The sequence below is a fragment of the Erinaceus europaeus genome, chromosome 9, assembly GCF_950295315.1.
Source record: "Erinaceus europaeus chromosome 9, mEriEur2.1, whole genome shotgun sequence".
NCBI classification, from domain to species: Eukaryota; Metazoa; Chordata; class Mammalia; order Eulipotyphla; family Erinaceidae; genus Erinaceus; species Erinaceus europaeus.
The window spans coordinates 44,091,925-44,112,147 of NC_080170.1; the positions used below are offsets into that span (position 1 = coordinate 44,091,925).

The 20,223-nt window shown below is 40.9% G+C and overlaps 1 protein-coding gene and 1 non-coding gene across 2 annotated transcripts in view; one reads left to right on the plus strand and one right to left on the minus strand.

The window, feature by feature from the left end:
* The window catches only part of XPR1 (xenotropic and polytropic retrovirus receptor 1), a 168,628-nt gene that overhangs the window by 15,609 nt on the left and 132,796 nt on the right, over positions 1–20,223 (plus strand). The window lies entirely within an intron of this gene.
* Positions 1,037–1,140, minus strand: LOC132540559 (U6 spliceosomal RNA). The gene has a single exon (XR_009551758.1). It is a non-coding gene; the product is annotated as a U6 spliceosomal RNA (small nuclear RNA).

Consider the following 20,223-nt stretch of genomic DNA (forward strand, 5'->3'; position numbering starts at 1 on the left):
TATATTTTTTAGTGAAGATCCTGTCTGCCCTCATCTTACTTAATAGTGAGTTTTTTTTCTCTCTGAATTTAGTGAGCTCTTTATGTATTTTGGTTACTAGCCTTTTATGTGGTGTATGTCATATAAAGGCCTCATTCTTTAAGTGTTTTTCTGCTTTGGCAATGGTTTCCTTTGCCATGAAGAAGCTCTTTAGTTTAATGTAGTCCTGTTGATTTATTTTTGTTTTCTTAGCTCTTAAACCTTTAAAGATTTTTTTTTTTTTTTTTTTTGCTTCCAGGGTTATTGTTGGGGCTCGGTGCCTGCACCACGAATCCACTGCTCCTGGAGGCCACCTTTTCCCTTTTGTTGCTCTTGTTGTCTATCGTTGTTGTTAATATTATTGTTGTCGTTGTTGGATAGGACAGAGAGAAAATGAGGAGGGGAAGACAGAGGGGGAGAGAAAGAGACACCTGCAAACTTGCTTTACCGCCTGTGAAGTGACTCCCCTGCAGATGGGGACCCGGGGGCTCAAACTGGGGTCCTTCTGCCAATTCTTGCGCTTTGCGGCCACGTGCGCTTAAGCCGCTGTGCTACCGCCTGGCCTCCTTAAAGATGTTTCTGAAGAATAGATCATGACATGTTCTGCCAGTGTTTTCTTCTTTGTATTTCATAGTTTCTGGTCTAATGTCCATGTCTTTGATCTATTTGGAACTCACTTTTGTCTATGGTAATTTGTATTGGTCCAGTTTTATTTATCTGTATGTTTAACCTAAGCTTCTCAACACAATTTGCTGGGGAGACTCCATTTAATGTTTTGAGCCCCCTTATCAAAAATTAGTTGTCTATAGGTATGGGGGCTTATTTCTGGGCTTTCAGTTCTGTTCAGCTCACCTATGTGTCTATTTTGATTTTAGTACAAGGCAGTTTTGATTACAGTAGTTCAGTAGGAAGCACTATACCTCCATATTGTTCTTTTTTCCCCCCTCAAGATTACTTTGGCAATCTGAGCTATTTTCTGCTTCCAGATAAACATTTGTAACTTTTGTTCTATTCCCTTATAAATATGAAATTCTTTTCAAATTTACATGTCACCCTTGCTTAGGGGCTATGCTAATCTTCTCTGTAGCATTTAAGTTTCAGTATATATGCTGCTAAAGCCATCATGCCTGGTTTATTTTTTTATCTCAGGTTTCTGTCAGCATGCTTTGAAGGTAGAACATAGCCTGAGGTCAGAGTTAATCTCTTTTAATTTATATTTTCCTTAGAATTTTCAGTGTGAAAGTTATTAGACAGGTAGCTAGTGAACAGAGGACCATATGAAGATGAGCATAAAAAGGATATCTAGCTACAGTGAAAAGGATATAAAGGGGAAAATATCTAGGTCTAAGTAGAAACTGTTTCATTAGGTACTTTAAAGGGTCTTTTTTAGTTCTTTCTACTTTCTTGCATCATTTATTGACTTACTGCAAATTACTGTGCACTTTTGCTTTAAGGTATATATTTTCCCCTAAGTTATGGGTATATATAGATATACCCTATCTCATGGGTCCCGGTGTATATATTATATAGGTTTTGTTAAGAAGTGCACCACTCAAAATAGTTAAGGAGTCCTATGAGCTAGGAAAGGTTTCACCAGAGCAAGGAAGCTGAAGAGTTGACATTCCACATCTGATGTCTCTGGACATAGTCTGAAGTGAAACATGCCGAGGTGGTACTGGTTGCATTGATTAGGTTGTGATCAGCAGGTGCAGTATCAGTTGGTCTGACTTGAGAGAAGCATGCAGGAAAGTTAGCCCCACTCTAGAGGTTCCAGGACTGGGAGATGTTTGGACTTTATAGAGAAAGGGGAAGTTTTCTGCTGTCTTAGGGTTTAAGAAGGCAATAGATAGTTATTGCTATAACCAGATTATTTTGCAATTGGGTTAACTTTGAAAATCCCATTGTTAGGATTTGCTGTATCATACAAGACCTCACCATAATTTATGTCCTTTGATGCTATATATATATAGCTGTATCTTATAAAGGAACGCCACCAGTTGCTTCTGTTTTCCCTGGTCTAAGCCTTTTGGAGACAATATTTAAAAGAACAAGCCATTACTAGAAATGTGACAATTTGAGCCCACTGTTAAAATTCAATCTGATTACCAATTTGAAGTCTTAAGTGCTTAGATTGAAGGAACATATACTCAGCCATTTCCCCCCTCATATAAATTAAAATAGTTATTCATGAGACTGTAAGTTAATAGGAGTGTATATTAACACCTATAGTCTTATCAGTATTTCCATTTTATAAATAATAAAGAAGATAATAAAAAATGAACTAGTTTTTGCTTTGCCAATTGTGGCTTATGGCTTCTAGGTCATAGATTATGGAGTGTTATACCTCTAGAACTTTAGGCTTTTAGTACAATTTCATTCTTAAGTAGGAAATGAGGTCTAGAGAGGTGAAGTGACTCAAAGTCACATGACTTCTTTAGTGGGCAAGTAAGCACAATCATCTTGATTTATTTTATTGCTAATTATTTTACACTACATGTTAATATGTTAGTAGTGCATTCTAAGAACATAGTCTGCAGGCAGATTGCTTAAGTTTCTTTTCCAGCTTTACAGTTATTATCTGAATGACTTTAGGTAGGTTCACTTAGCCCTCTGTTCTTCAGTTTCCTTGTGTATAAAATGGAAATAGCTGTTTATTGGGTGTTTGTGGGGCTCAAATGGGCTAGAATGTGAAAAGGTCTAACACAATGCCTGGCCATAGTACAAACTATAGATTTTCCATTAAAATTATGTTTCCTCCAGAGCTCAGCAATAGTAGAGAATGGTTAATAGGACCTTTCCTTTAAAACTTGTCCCTCTAGGTTTGTTTTCTTAGAAGATAACTTTGTTGATTTTAACTATTATCTGTGAATTTATTTATTTATTATTGGATAGAGACAGAAAGTGAGAGGGAAGGGGAAAATAGAGACAGAGACACTTGCAGCCCTGTTTCACCATTTGTGAATTTCCCCCCCTGCAGGTGGGGAGGTAGGGGCTTGAAAAGCACCCAGGTCCTTGCACACTGTAATGTATGTGCTTAACCAGGTGTGCCACTGCCTGGCCGGTATTATCTGTGATTTTTAAAAATTTAATTACTTAATTTTGCCACAAGGTTTACCGTTGGGACTTGGTGCCTGAATAACAAATCCACTGCTTCTGGCATTCATTTTTTTTTTTTTGATAGGACAGATAGAAATTGTGAGGAGAGGGGGAGAGAAAGAAAAGCATCTCTCCTGTAGGTGGGGAATGGGGGCTTGAACCCTGATTAAGTGTTCACTTAACCAGGTGCATCAGTGCCTGGCCCTTTATTTGTGATATTTGTATTAATAAGTTGGCATACACACAAAACACAGACACACACACACAAACACAGAGAGAGAGAGAAAGAGAGAGAGAGCGAGCGAGCTAGATGGGAGGGGCTGGCAAAATACAAAACATGGAATTGTCGGAAAAGTCATGACATTTTCTATGCAAAATGGATCATGACTTTTCCGACAATGTAATAGCTAACCTGCATGGAGTGCCTACTTTCCCACCCATACATGTGAGCCAGCCAGTCCCTGTCACTTCTAGGGAAAGCTTCAGTGCTCTGGTGTCTTTCTCTTTCTATCCAGAAAAGTAGACACAGATGGTGAAGCCCCAGTGACAACAGTAATAAAGCTAGGAATAGTTATATGGTTTGAGATAAATTCTCCATGATTTGTTATGTGGAAAACTGAGAAATGTTAAACATGTACACTCCTTGATCACTTGTATTCATTGCAATATAGACTGCTTTATTTATTTATTTACTTATTTTGATGTTGGAGAGTCTCTTTTTTTAATTGAGTTAAAATTCACATGTATATTCAAATATCTAAGTGTTTTGAGGGTTTTTTGTTTTTTGTTTTTTTTACCAGAGCACTGCTCAGCTCTGGTTTATGGTGGTGTGGCGGATTAAAGCTGGGGACTTAGGAGCTTCAGGCATGAGAGTCTCTTTGTATAACCATTATATTATCTACTCATGTCCATTCTTTGAGTTTTTTATAATTATCTAATTGTAGTTCTTCATATATATATATTTTTTTGTTTGCTTTTGTTTGTTTTTTGCCTCCAGTGTTATAGCTGGGGCTTCAGCACCTGCACTACAAATCCACTACTCCTGTGGCCATTTAATTAATTAATTTAATTAATTAATTTATCTGTTGGATAGGACAGAGAGAAATTGAGAGGAGAGGGGAAGGTAGAAAGGGGGAAAGAGGGGCCAAGCAGTGGAAAACCTAAGTGCACACATTACAGTGTGCAAGGACCACACACTGCTGTGCTCAAGGACGGGTTCAAGCCCCTGGTCCCCACCTGCAGGGGAAATCTTCACAAGTGCTGAAGCAGGGCTTCAGTTGTCGCTCTCTCTCTCTCTCTACCTCTCCTTCCCCTCTCAATTTCTCTATCCAATAAATAAATGAAATAATAAGATATATAAAAATAATAATAAATAAAATTTTAAAAAAATCAAAAGAGAGAGAGAAAGAAAGACACCTGCAGACCTGTGAAGTGACCCCCCCCCCCCCGCAGGTGGGGAGCTTGGGGCTTCAACCAGGATCCTTGCATGGATCCTTACACTTTGTACTATATGCGCTTAACCCAGTGCACCCCCCCTTCATAATTTTCTAAGGAAATTTAATTCTTAATCCTAGAATTGATTTTAGAGTTCAAAAAGACTTTTTCAATGTTACCAAGCCAAATTTGGGGCACAGGTAGGTAATTCGAGAATAAGTATTAGTAGAGAAGAACACCAGAATATGTGCAGCGAGAAAGTAGAAAAACCTAAAGAAAGATACCATAAAAGTTAATCAAATATTTTTTATTTAGACCTAGATACCCTCCCTCACCTCCTTCCTATTTCACTTCCCTCAATCTAAGTCTAGCCCTGTTAGATAAAGTAAGGACTACAAAAGCTGCATAAGGGAAGAGACCAGCCCACTTTAATGATGGCCCTTTTGGTTACTGCCAGACCACCCCATCATCTGAGGATTTCCATATAAATCTGATGGGCCTAGACCTCTAAAGAACCTCATTGTCCACCATCATTAGTCATCTCCATCAGGAACAACATCATAAACCCTCTTGTGGTCCTCTATAGGACCTTGCACTCAGTGTAGAGCAACAATGGTAGGGACTGCTCCACTTTCTGAAGGGAGGCTGGGTCAGCATACTCTGCCACTTAAGGAAGACTTATCTTGAAGTGATTGTGGCCTAGAATATTCCTAGATATTGTCGGAAAATTGTTAAGCCAGCTCCCCTTGCTCCACCCTGCATTCCTGATACTATGGTCTATCTACATAATCACTGTTTTGCCTGAGAGATCCCCATCCATTTCATTCCTTTGATCTGTCTTCTTTCTGCCCTCGGGACCCTCCCTGCCTCCAGGGCATTAATTAATCCCACCAGTTAAAACCTCACAACAGTTGCTAAGGAAGTTTCTACCTTCCCAGCACCCTTTTGCCTTTCTCCACTCTCTTCCTAGCCATTTCTGTTTCCGACTTGCCACTTCCAGGTCTATCCTATAAAAGCGTTGCCCCTCTGATCAATAAAGACATTGCATTGCCACTCCGCCACAAGTTCAAGTTCTCTCCGGCGTCGCTGAGAGAGTGGCAGCCCAGACTGGCTCCGGTTTAGTTCTCTCCAACCCAGAGAGTACGCGCCCGGGAAGAGGCACTTCCATGCTAGCCTGGCAGATATGACTGTAGAATTCGAGCTCAGACTGACAGGGATACAGAGGTTACACAGGCTCCTGTGCTAATATGAATAGACATGGGTCATAGATCAGATCTATGGGGTATACAAGTTAGCCGTATTTATATACTTTTCTCATATTTGGGAGTTTCTCTCTGCCCTGATCCAGCTTTCTAGTCCTATTGCCAACTCTGACACCATCTTCCCAGACTATAATTTTAGCTCACCTGAATGTTAGCTGTGGGGCTCAGGCAAAAATTAATAAAGTCAAAGGCCCCTTGGAATATACCTAAAATGGACTTCCTGGCTTTTTCCAACATGAAGATTCCAAATCTCATCTGCTATATTCTTACCTTTAGGATCCTGACTATTAAGCAGAAGTTTCAGCCACCAAGTTGCACATGCTACCATGACACCAACCTGACTTCCTTGGGCAGATGACCTCACCAGTGTGTCATGGAACTCTGTGAGCCCTACCCCACTTGGGAAAGGTAGACAGACACAGGCTGTGGGTGTGGATCAACCTGCCAATGCCCATGTCCAGCTGAGAAGCAATTACAGAAGCCACACCTCCCGCATTCTGCACCCCATAAAGATCTTTGGTCTATATTCCTAGAGGGATAAAATAAAAAATAGGGAAGTTTCCAGTGGAGGGAATGGGATGTGAAACTCTGGTGGTGGGAATTGTGTGGAATTGTACCACTCTTATCCCACAATCTTGCTGATTATTATTAAATCACTAAACAAACAAACAAAAAAAACCCTGAGTTTTCACTGAATTTTTTCCTTCCTTCCTTCCTTCCTTCCTTCCTTCCTTCCTTCCTTCCTTCCTCTTTCTTTCCTTTCCTTCCTCTCCTCCCTTCTTTCCTATTAGATAGGATAGAGAGAAATTGAGAGAGATGGGGAGATAGAGAGGGAGAAAGATACTTGTAGACCTGCTTCACTGCTTGTGAAATATCCCCCTGCAGATAGGGAGTTGGGCTTGAACCAGAATCCTTGTGCGGGTCCTTGCTCTTAGTACTGTGTGCACTTAACTGGGTGTGCCGCTGCCTGGCCCCCTGGAATCTTATTTTCTAAAAAATAATAACATAGTAATGATAATAATACTAACTCAATTTTTTTTTCCATTTTTTTCTTTCTTCCGTTATTTCATTTTCTCTCTCTCTTCTTTGTACTTCTCTTTCCTTTCATTGCTACCAGGGTTATTGCTGGGACTTGGTGCCTGCACTACAAATCCACCGTGGCTATTCCACCACCACCCCTTTTATTCTATTTGATAGGAAAAAAGAGAAATTAAGGAGGGAAGGGAAGTGGAGAGGGAGAGAGAGAAAGACACGTGCAGCATTGCTTCACTGTTCATAAGGTTTCCTTCTTACAAGTAGGGACCAGAGGTTTGACAAAGGTCCTTCAGTACGGTAGTATGTGCATTCAACTGGGTGTGCCACCATCTGGCTAACAAACGCTAACTAACACTTGTGGTTTTGGTAGGGATTTAAAAAATTTTTTATTTTATTTATTTTTTTTCCCTTTTGTTGCCTTTCTTGTTTTATTTTTGTAGTTATTATTATTGTCATTGTTGCAGGTGTCTCTCTGTCTCTCTCACTCTGTCTCCTCCTTTGTTGCCCTTCTTGTTTTATTTTTGTAGTTATTATTACTGTTGTCATTGTTGCAGGTGTCTCTCTGTCTCTCTCACTCTGTCTCCCCCTTCATTCTCAATTTCTCACTGTCCAATAAGTAAATAAAGGTAATAAAAATTTTAAAAATCAACAGGAACCAAAAGATAGGAACAGAGCAGATGAAATTAGGGGTCTTCGTGTGGGAAGAAGCTAGGAATTTACTTTAGATATGTTCCAAGGGTCCCATGACTTTAGTAATTTTTGCCTGAGCTTGATAGAAAGAACATTCAGGTGAGCTAAAATTATAGTCTGGGAAGATGGTGCCAGAGTTGAGAATAGGGCTAGAAAGCTGTATGAGGGCAGAGTAGCTCCCAAACATGAGGGAAGTATATAAATACCATTAACTGTAAATCCCATCAATCTGAGGCTTAGGGTCTATGTATTCTTCCTTAGCACAGGAGCCTGTGTGACCTCTTGAGTCCCTGTTAGTCTGAGCTGGCACTCCATGGTCACAGCTGGGAACATTGTAGACTGTACTCATTTCAGGACTTTTCATCCTCAAGTGGCAGAATAGGTTGATCCAGACTTCCTCTGGAGAGTGGGTCAGTCCATACCATTGCTCTTCTACATTGAGGGCAAGGTCCTGGAGAGGCCTAGAACAGGGCTTATGATAATGTTCCTGTTGGAAGGGACCAGTGATGGTGGAGAGAAGGATCCATTAGAGGTCTAGACTGATCATATCTGTGTGGGAATTCAAGGATTCTCTGACTAGAGCCCCAGATGATGGGGTGACCTGGTATTGACCAAGAAGACCATCATTAAAGTGAACCACTCTTTTGCCCATATTCAGGTTTTATAGTCCTTTATGTGACAAAGTTATACTTTCTCCCAGTTGTTAAAGCATGGAGTGTCTTTTGTTGTATCCAAACCAGTTTTGGTTTTATGGGATCTGGCCTCAAACTGGGGAGAGAATAGATCTAGGGTTTAATTGGGATCTAAGTTAACCTGATGTTTTACTGCATTATACTTGTTTGATGATTATCATAGAGCTTGTCATAGGGGACAATAATTGTCCTTTAGTTGATACATACTTTTGCCAGTATATCTCTTGTGCAGTTGTATATAATATTTCTTCTAACAATTATCATTAATGCTCTTGGTGTCAGGAGAGGTTAGGGGATATCTCTTACTTTTGTGTAGTTATTTGAGGAATAAAGTGTTTAAGGGGAGTGAAGTAGGAGGTAGGGAAGTGGGGGTGCCTAGGCCTAAGTAGTAAATATTTAATTAGACATTTTATGGTGTCTTCTTTAGGTCTTTCTACTTGCTTGCTGGGCTTATTAAGTCTAAGTCTAAACACAGCAGACTATTGAGCACTTGTACTTTGAAGTAAATAGTTTCCCCTAACTTATAGATACATGTGTACATGTCCTCTGTCCCCTAGGCCCTTGTCTATAGAACTAAGACCTTTTAAAATATTTTTTTTTATTTCTTTATTGGGGAATTAATGTTTTACATTCAACAGTAAATATAATAGTGTGTACATGCATAACATTTCCCAGTTTTCCATATAATAATACAACCCACACTAGGTCTTCTGTCATACGTTTTGGACCTGTATTCCCCCACCCCCACCCCAGAGTCCTTTTTAAAAATTTCTTTATTGAGGGATTAATGTTTTTTTATTTCTTTATTGGGGAAATTAATGTTTTATATTAGATTAATGTTTTATATAAGTACAATAGTTTGTACATGCATAACATTTCTCAGATTTCCACATAACAATACAACCCCCACTAGGTCCTCTTTCATCCATTTCCAGGACCTGTACTATATATCCCCCCCAACCCCAGAGTCTTTTTCGTTGGTGTAGTACACCAACTCCAGTTCAGGTTCTACTTGTGTTTTCTGATCTTGTTTTCAACTTCTGCCTGACAGTGAGATCAATCCATATTCATCCTTCTGTTTCTGACTTATTTCACTTAACATGATTTCTTTCTTTCTTTCTTTTTTTTTTATTTAAGAAAGGATTAATTAACAAAACCATAGGGTAGGAGGGGTACAATTCCACACAATTCCTACCACCCAATCTCCATATCCCACCCCTTCCCCTGATAGCTTTCCCATTCTCTATCCCTCTGGGGGCATGGACTCAGGGTCATTTTGGGTTGCAGAAGGTAGAACGTCTGGCTTCTGTAATTGCTTCCCCACTGAACATGGGCGTTGACTGGTCGGTCCATACTCCCAGTCTGCCTCTCTCTTTCCCTAGCAGGGTGGGTCTCTGGGGAAGCTGAGCTCCAGGACACATTGGTGGGGTCTTCAGTCTAGGGAAGCCTGGCCGGCATCCTGATGACATCTGGAACCTGGTGACTGAAAAGAGAGTTAACATATGAAGCCAAACAAATTGTGGAACAGTCATGGACCCAAAGCTTGGAATAGTGGAGAGGAAGTGTTAGGGGGGTACTCACTGCAAACTCTAGTGTACTTCTGCTTTCAGGTATATATTGCAGTAGTTTACGGATACGTGTGAACATAAGCTCTCTCTCACAGAAACTGGTGTATATCTAGGTTTTGGGACTTTGTTAGAAAGTGAACCACCTGAGATGGAATTAGAGTATACTATGAAAGGAAAGGTCTCACCCGAGTAATGAAGCTGAAGGGTTTTCATTCCACGTGTAAAGTCTCTGGACACAGTCTGAAGTGAAGCATGTTGAGGTGGCAATCATTGTGTTTATTAGGTTGTGATCTGCAGATGCAATATTATTTGATATGGATTGGGAGAGGCATACGGGAAAGTGGGCCCTATCCAAGGGTTCCAGGACTGGGGGAAGTAGAGGCTCTATAGTGGAGATGTGAGGTTCCTGCTGTCTTAGGGTTCAAAAAGACAATCGATAGTTAATGTTATCATCACATTATTTGGTAATTGGGTTAACTTAAATCCTTTTGTTAGGGTTTGCTGTACAGTACCCAGTATCTTGTATATAGCTGTGCTATTGGTTGCTTCTGATCTACTTGGTTTAGGCACTTAACATGATTTCTTCAAGCTCCATCCAAGATGGGCTGAAAACAGTGAAGTCACCTTTTTTAATAGCTTGAGTGGTATTCCATTGTGTATATATACCACAACTACCTCAGCCACTCATCTGTTGTTGGACACCAGGTTTTGGCTATTAGAAATTGTGCTGCTATGAACATAGGTATACACAGATCTTTTGGGATGGATGTGTTGGAGGTTCCATAGGATATATCCCCAGGAGAAGAATTGCAGGGTCATAGGGTAGGTCCATTTCTAGCCTTCTGAGAGTTCTCCAGACTATTCTCCACAGGGGTTGGACCAGTTGACATTCCCAAAAAAAGGAGAATCTTATAAAGAACTTATTTTTTTTGTGCCTCCAGGGTTATTGCTGGGGCTCAGTGCCTGCTCCACAAATCCTTGCATGCCTGGGATAAACCCCACATGGTCATGATGAACAATCTTTTCAATATACTGCTGTATCCGGTTGGCTAGAATTTTGTTCAGTATTTTAGCATCTATGTTCACCAGAGATATTGGTCTGTAGTTTTCTTTTTTGGTTGTGTCCCTGTCTGCTTTTGGTATCAAAGTGATGTTGGCTTCATAGAAGCAGGAAGGGGGTATTCTAGTGTCTTCAATCTTCTGGAAGACTTTTAAAAGTAGAGGTATTAGTTCTTATTTGAAGGTTTTGTAGAATTCATTTGTAAAACCATCTGGCCCAGGACTTTTATTTTTGGGATGATTTTTGATAACTGTTTCAATTTCATTGCCTGTGATGGACCTGTTCATATTTTCTAGTTCCTCTTTATTAAATTTTGAAAGTTCATAGGTATCTAGGAAATTGTCCATTTCTTCCAGATTCTCTAGCTTGGTGGCATATAATTGTTCATAGAAGCCTTGTATGATATGTTGAATTTCTGCGATGTCTGTTGTGATATCTTCTCTTTCATTTATGATCCAATTTATTTGGGTCTTCTCCCTTTTTTGTTTTGTGACTTTGGCTAAAGGTTTGTCGATTTTGTTTACTCTTTCGAAGAACCAACATTTACTTTCATTGATCTTTGGTATGGTTTTGCTATTTTATTTATTTTTTTAGAAGATTTATTTTATTATTTTTAAATATTTTTAAATTTTATTTATTTAATATTTTCTCTTTTGTTGCCCTTGTTGTTTTTTATTGTTATTGATGTCATCATTGTTAGATAGGATGGAGAGAGATGGGGAAGGCAGAGAGGAGGAGAGAAAGAGAGACACCTGCAAACCTGCTTCACCGCTTGTAAAGCAAGTCCCTTGCAGGTGGGGATCCAGGGGCTTGAACTGGGATCCTTACGCTGGCCCTTGCGCTTTGCATCACGTGTGCATAACCCGCTGTGCTACTGCCTGACTCCCAATATTTTATTTATAATGAGAAAGAGAGGAGGAGAAAGAGAGAGAAAGAACCAGACATCACATTTGGTACATGTGCTGCCAGGGAGTGAACTAGGACCTCATTCTTGAGAGTCTAGAGCCTTAGCCACTGTGCCACCTCCCGGACCATGTTTTCTTATTTTCAGTGTTACTCATTTCTGCCCTAACTTTACTTATTTCTGCCCTTATGGTTGCTTTAGGGTTCCTTTGTTCTTCTTCTAGGTCTTTAAGGTGTGTGATCAGGTTGTATATTTGTGCTTTTTCTTGTTTCCTAGTGTGTGCTTGTATGGCTATGAGCTTCCCTCTCAGTACTGTCTTAGCAGTGTCCTAAATATATTGATAGTTTCTGTCTTCATTTTCGTTGAACGCTCAAAACATTTTGATTTCTTCCTTTATTTCCTCTTTGACCCAGTAGTTGTTTAGTAGTATACTGTTGAGCTTCCACATTTTGGGACTATTACTAATCTTTTGTTGATTGTTAAGTGTTGGTATGCATGAGACCCCTTCTGTTTCATTTGGTTTAAATCCCCCCTGCTTAACACTATTCTACTTACATAACCACTTCATTCTATTTACATAACCGCTGTTAACAAGCACCTCCCTCCAGGGCATTGGTTTAATCCCCACTGTTTCATGATATGTTTTTGCTCCACCCCCCTCCTTGTCACACCCTGATCCCTTCTTTATCACACCCTGATTTTCACCAGTCACTTTTCTCTCCACCCTCTCTATGTCACATCCTGTTTTCACCCTACTTCGCAAGTATATATAAAGACAGCATTGTGAGTTTTACAGTACCTTTAGTTTAGCTCAGCTTGGCTTAGATTGTGCTGCGTCCTGCATGAATAAAGAGATACTGCCTACAGCTCAACCATGAGTCCCTGGTCGTCTGTTACCGGCCCATGAAGCCAGCCCAGCGAAAACAACATAACCCGTTGAAAACAACATATGGCGCCTACAACGTGGGACCGGACCTGCGCAACTCCCAGATAAGTGAAGACTTTGCCTACCTATGCACTATGGTCTTCTCTTCTACTTACGAAGAGGTTTGCCAAAGCCTCTACTGTTTCATCATGAGACAGTTACTCTGTCTCTGGAACATTTTGCTCTGGGCCAAACTTTGTTTCCCTGACCAGGAACTTTGGTTTCTTATGACTGGGATCATAGAGCTTGGGAGATGCATTGAGATTTCTCCTTGGACTTTCTGGATTCCCTCTCCCATGTTTCCTGAGGAAAAGGACTACATTTTGCTCCGGGCCACAGTTTGGTTCTTTATGACTGTGATCGTAGACCTTGGGATATGCATGGGGATTTCCACTGGGACTTTCTGGACTTCTTCTCGAATGTTTCCCATGGAGAAGGACTACTCTAATTTGAAGAACATTCTCAAGTACCCTGGCAGTTCCCAAGTATGGAGACACGTGGTTAGTTCTACTTTCCTGATTGGATTCTTTACATTGACTTAAAAAAAAAAAAATGCTGGACGCAGCCATGATTTCTAGAGACATCCAGAAACAATCCAAAAAGTTGTTTTTTCCCTCCTTTGATTTCTCTTTTACGTCTTGACATGAATCTGAAACGTTTAATCCTGAAAACTGTATGAGTTATGGGTGGGGCAGATAGTGCAATGATTATGTTAATTATTCTCATGCCTGAGGCTTTTAACTGTGTTTCTTCTGTTTACCTTTCCACATTTTATTGAGTTTAAACTGTTTAAACAACCTTAAAATCATACTAGAAAGGACTTCCAGTTTTAATGGAGTTATCAATTATAGTAAACTTCTAATCTGCTACAAGTTTTGTTTGACAAGTAAGTGAATTTCAGCTGTCAAAGTCTTCACATGAAAAAGCACCTACTCAAATGAAAATTTCTGGAAACCCATTTGGACGCCTGTTCTCTGACATTGCCCACAAGATGGAATGATTACAACACACCCCCAGAAACCAATGATGAAACCTGGCACGACCTGAAGAAACAGATTCACAGACTCCAAAGCTCACTCTCTAAAAAAAAAAGCAGAATTCTGGTGGCCGACATTCCCCATCGAGACAGACGTGCAGCGTTTCATCCTCTGGCATTTTCTTCCGTGGTCAGCTACTTTGGACTGACACCTCCATCGGACTTACTGGTACACGCTGCTGTGTTTCTCAAAGACTAACTTCAGCCAATTGCCTTGAGACTTTATAGACCATATTCCCTTGCCTGCAGGCTCTGCCCCAGAGGCAGAAAACTCCCCCTCCTTATTAGGTTATGCCCACAGAGGCATGAAGCGCCCCAAGAGGCAAGAGATGCCCACAGAGGTAGGAAACGCCCTTTGAGGCAAGAGATGCCCCCAGAAGCATAAAGCACTCCCAGAGGCAAGAAATGCCCTTTCGCCTGCTAGGCCTTGCCCTTTGAGGCAAGAAACGTTCCCCTTGGCATCACACTGGTTATTGCTGTTCGCCTATTTTGTTTTCCATGTCATATGCCAGTTCTTTTGAAAATGCCTGTACGATATACGTTTCTGTTCACCCCGCAATGGCCATTAGTTAAAAAGAAAGGGGGAATTGTTGGTATGCATGAGACCCCTTCTCTTTCATTTGGTTTAAATTCCCCCTGCTTAACACTATTCTATTTACATAACCACTTCATTCTATTTACATAACCGCTGTTAACAAGCACCTCCCTCCAGGGCATTGGTTCAATCCCCACTGTTTCATGATATGTTTTTGCTCCATCCCCCCTCCTTGTCACACCCTGATCCCTTCTTTATCACACCCTGATTTTCTCCAGTCACTTTTCTCTCCACCCTCTCTATGTCACATCCTGTTTCCACCCTACTTCGCAAGTATATATAAAGACAGCATTGTGAGTTTTACAGTACCTTTAGTTTAGCTCAGCTCGGCTTAGATTGTGCTGCGTCCTGCATGAATAAAGAGATACTGCCTATAGCTCAACCATGAGTCCCTGGTCGTCTGTTACCGGCCCGTGAAGCCAGCCCGGCGAAAACAACATAACCCGTCGAAAACAACAGTTAAGTGTTAGTTTAATTCCACTGTGGTCTGAGAAGATGCTTGGGATGATTTCAATGCTCTTGAATTTGCTGATGCTGCCTTTGTGGCCTAACATATGGTCTATCCTTGAGAATGACCCATGTGGACTTGAGTAGAATGTGTATTCCAGTTTCTTGGCGTGAATGATTCTGAAAATGTCTGATAGTTCTAGTTTATCTATCTCCTCATTTAGCGCCTTCATTTCTTTTTTTTATATTTATTTTATTTATTTATTCCCTTTTGTTGCCCTTGTTGTTTTATTGTTGTAGTTATTATTGTTGTTGTTGGATAGGACAGAGAGAAATGGAGAGAGGAGGGGAAGACAGAGAGGAGGAGAGAAAGATAGACACCTGCAGACCTGCTTCACCGCCTGTGAAGCGACTCCCCTGCAGGTGGGGAGCCGGGGTTCGAACCGGGACCCATATGCTGGTCCTTGTGCTTTGCGCCACCTGCGCTTAGCCCGCTGCACTACAGCCTGACTCCCCCTCATTTCTTTATTTCTTTTCTTTTTTTTCCCTCCAGGGTTATTGCTGGGCTCGGTGCCTGCACCATGAATCTACCGCTCCTGGAGGCCATTTTTCCCCCTTTTTGTTGCCCTTGTTGTTGTAGCCTCGTTGTGGTTATTATTATTGCCATTACTGATGTTGTTCATGTTGGATAGGACAGAGAGAAATAGAGAGAGGAGGGGAAGACAGAGAAGGGGAGAGAGAGAGATAGACACCTGCAGATCTGCTTCATCGCCTGTGAAGCGACTCCCCTGCAGGTGGGGAGCCGGAGGCTCAAACTGGGATCCCTACACCCGTCCCTGCACTTTGTGCCACATGTGCTTAACCCACTGTGCCACCGCCCAACCCCCTCTTTATTGATTTTTCTGCCTGGATGATCTGTCATGTTGAGGGAATGGGGTGTTGAAGTCTCCTACTATTACTGTGTTGCTGTTAATATATTGCTGTATCTCTTTCAGTAGATGTTTGATGTATTTAGATGGCTTCTCACTGAGTGCATAAATGTTAATAATTGTTAAGTCCTCAGGTTGACTCATCCTCTGAGCATTAAGTAATGTCCATCCCTATCTTTTAAAATTTTATTTATTTTTAAGTCTGTCGTGTCAGATATGAGAATAGCTGTTCCTGCCCTTTTTTGTGGGCCATTGCCTTGTCATGTAGTTTTCCATCCTTTCACTTTGAGCCTGTGTTTCTCTTGTTGAGTTAGGTGAGTTTCCTGTAGACAACATTTTGTTGGGTTGTGTTTTCTGATCCATCTTCCTACTCTGTACTTTTCAATAGGTGAATTCAGGCCATTGACATTTATTGATATCATAGATTAGAGATATTTTAATGCAGTTATTGTAGAGTTTTAGAATGTTCTGATATATGGCATATTTATGGTGGTCTGACTGTTTATAGGAGACCTTTCAGAACTTCTTTCAGGACAGGCTTGGTGGTAGTTGATTCTTTCAAGAGTTGCTTGTCTGAGAAGGTTTTTATGCCTCCATCTAGTTTGAATGATAGTCTAGCAGGATACAGTAGTCTTGTTTGAAAGCCTTTCTCATTGCGCACTCGATAGATATCCTTGCCATTCTCTTCTGGCATGTAGTGTTTGTGTGGAGAAATCTGCTGCTAACCTTATAGGTTTTCCTCTGTAAGTGACTCTTTGTTTTTCTCTCGTAGCCTTCAGGATCCTTTCTTTTTATTCCTTTCCATTCTAAATATGATGTGTCTTGGTGTCTTTAAGTCTGGGTTAATTCTGTTTGGGACCCTTTGGGCTTCTTGAACCTTGATGTCTTTTATGTTGTCTAGACTAGAGAAGTTCTCAGCTGAAGAATGCTTTCTTCCCCTCCCTCTCTTTCTTCCTCTGGTAAGCCAATAATGAGGATATTATTTCTTTTGAAGTGATCCCATAGGTCTCCTTTGCTGTTTTCAGTATCTTAATCTCTTTTTGAGATCTCTTACTTCTTTTTTAGTTGTCTCTAATTCATCCTCGATCTTGCTAACTCTGTCTTTGGCCTCATTTATTCTATTCTTCTCCCCTCTACTGTTTTCTGGAGTTCATCTGTTTTGTTACCCTGTTCTGATACTGTTTTAGTTTTTTCAGCTAGTTGTATTCTTAGCTCAGCTATTTCAGCTTTTAGTTCCCTAATAACCTTGAGATAGTGTTTTCTTCCAGAGCCTCATTTGTTGTTTTCTGGATTTCTGATGACAGTTCTTTCAAACTCTTGACTCACTCCTGTGACTATTTCCTTAACAAGCATTTGGATGTTGACCTCACTATTTTGTGGTTCAACCTTTGGGGGCTTTTAGCTGGACTCTTGTCCTGGTTGATTTCTCAGTATTTCTTCTTGTTGATTTAACCTTTCTATATAGTATGTTATGAGGTCCCTCTCTCACTACTTTTCAAATTACTGATCACTCTTGCCTGGATTGACTTGTGTCTAAGTAAGGTACTTAAAGACTTCACAGTTGTGGAAATTAACAGTTGTTTCAATATTATTTCAGTCCCTGAGTGGAGCATAGAGGCTGTTAAAAGTCTCTTTTGTTCTTTTTCTTACTGTAGGCTATGGGAGCCTCTGGGCTTTTAAACTATAAGTAGGTTTTTAGCTTAATCACTCACTCCTTACCAAGAAATAAAGCAGGGTGGGAGAGAGATAATACAGTGGTTATGCAAAGAGATTCTCACACCCCAAGGATCCAAAGCTCTTGGCTCATTTCAGCTTCTCTGTCAAGCTGGTCAGCACTGCTGGGCCCTGTGAGTTTCTAAACAAATCCCGTATATAGTCTGTTCATTCTGAGGCAATTATTCACTATGTTCTCATCAGGAGAACAATGTGGAAAGGCTCCCACTATACAGCCCCAGTGCTAGGCCACGAGGTGTAGCTCTTTTTCTGAGTTTTCTGGTCATTTCTCTGTTCCCAGATGTCAGCACAGGGCCTCCCCTGTGCTGCTTCAGCCTTTAAGGGCAGTAGCAGTGGACAGTCACAGTTACATTTGGTTAGTCTTAGGGGAGTCCTCTTCTTGTTTCAGCAGTCTTTTTGTTGGTAAAACAGACTGGAGGTGATGCCTCAACAGGTAATCTGCCGGACTGTTACCAGCCACTCTATCTCTCCTTAGGCTCCTTCTTGTCCACGAGCCACATGTCTTTGCACTCATTGGTGGTTTATTGGGTTCCTAAAGTTGTTCTAGTCCTGTCTTGTTGCCTCCCAGGTGTTCTCTTTTGGTATTCCTAGTTGAGCCAGGAGAGGAGAGGAGAAATACACAACTGCTGCTCTGTAGCCCCGCCTCCAGAAGTCTCTCAGGGAATTGATGTTTTACATTCGACAGTAAATACAATAGTTTGTACATGAGTAACATTTCCCATTTTTCCACATAACAGTACAACCCCCAATCCTGTCATCCTTTTTGGATTTGTATTCTTCCCCCCACCCACCCCAGAGTCTTTTACTTTGGTGCAATACGCCAATTCCAGTTCAGGTTCTACTTGTATTTTCTCTTGTCTTGTTTTTCAACTTCTGCCTGAGAGTGAGATCATCCCATATCCATCCTTCTGTTTCTGACTAATTTCACTTAATATGATTTTTTTCAAGCCCTATCCAAGATCGGCTGAAAACGGTGAAGTCTTGAGTCCTTTCCTTTCATGGTATTCTCTATTTCTATTCCAGGAGGTTGACTTCCTAACAAAGCCCCAAAACCTAGATATAGACCAGGTCCCGTAGATAGAGCATATGTTCACATTTATCTATAAATTAAGGAAAATAATATACGTGAAAGCAAAAATACACAATAGTCTGTAGTGAGTCAGTATCAAGTTCATAATGAAACATTGTCTACTTAGACTTAGATACCCTCCTCACCTGCTTCCTATTACAGTTCTCTCACTCACTCTAAAGCTAACCTTATCAAAGCAAGGATTGCAAAAGCTTAATAAGGGCAAGAGACTGGCATACTTTAACGATGACTCTTTAGTCACTGTCAGGCCATTCCATCAGCTGGGGCCCTAATTGGGGAGTCCTGAGATTCCCAAACAGATTTGATGGGCCTAGACCTCAAATAAATCCCTCTCTCCATTGTTACCAGTCATTTCTATCAGGAACAACAAAATAGAGCCCTTTGTGGGCCACCATAGGACCTTGCCCTCAACTTGGATCAACAGTGGTAAAGAATGTTCCATCCTCCGAATGGAGGATGGACAACATACTCTATGCTACACCTGAGGAAGATGAATCGATATTGGGGCAGCATGAAATGTTCCTACTCATGACCACAGAATATGAGCTCAGATCTAGAGGGATGCAGAGGTCACATAGGCTCCTAAGCTAATTATGGGCCCCAGATCACATCAAATCGATGGGGTTTGCAGTCAACAATATTTATACCCCTTTCCCATATTAGGGAGCTACTCTCTTCCCTGATCCAGCTTTCTGGTCCTTTTCCCAGCCATGACATCATCTCCCCAGACAATAACTTGGATCTACTTGGCATATCATATTTCAGGCTAAGGGGTAAAAAGAAAAAGGAAAAAAAAAGTAGTATAGCCACATGCCCTTTGGAATTTATCTGAAATATGCCTAATAGCTATCTACAAAGTAGTAGATAACTCTTCATCTGTACTATTCCAGCCCTTAGGTCCATGATTGGTCAACAATTTGTTTAGCTCTGTATGTTAACTCTCTTGTCAACCACCAGGTTCCACATGCTAGCATGATGCCAACCAGACTTCCCTGGACAGAAAACCCCACCAATGTATCCTGGAGCTCTGCTTCCTCAGAGCCCTTCCTCTCTTTTCTCACTAGGGAAAGAGAGAGACAGGCTGGGAGTATGGATTGACCTGTCAATACCCATGTTCAGCGGGGAAGCAATTACAGAAGCAGAGGTTCAACCTCTGCATGGATCCCTTGGGTCCATGCTCCCAGAGGGTTAAAGAATAGGAAAGCTATTATGGGAGGGGATGAGATACAGAGTTCTGGTGGTGGGAATTGTGTGAAATTGTACCCCTCTTATCCTATGGTTTTGTCATTGTTTCCTTTTTATAAATTAAAAAAGAAAATGATGAAGTTAACTGTTTTTAATAGCTGAGTAGTATCCCATTGTGTATATATACAACTTGCTCAGCTACTCATCTGTTGTTGGACCACCTGGGTTGCTTCCATGTTTTGGCTATTATAAATTGTGCTGCTATGAACATAGGTACACACAAATCTTTTTGGATGGGTGTGTTGAGTTCCTTAGGAAATATCCTCAGGAGAGGAATTGCAGGGTCATAAGGTAGGTCCATTTCTAGCCTCCTGAGAGTTCTCCAGACTGTTCTCCACAGAGGTTGGACAAATTTACATTCCCACCAGCAGTGCAGGAGGGTTATTTTGACCCCACAACCTCTCCAGCATTTGCTGCTGCTACCTTAAAGTTAGTTTTAATGTGTACTTTTTAGCAACTTAAA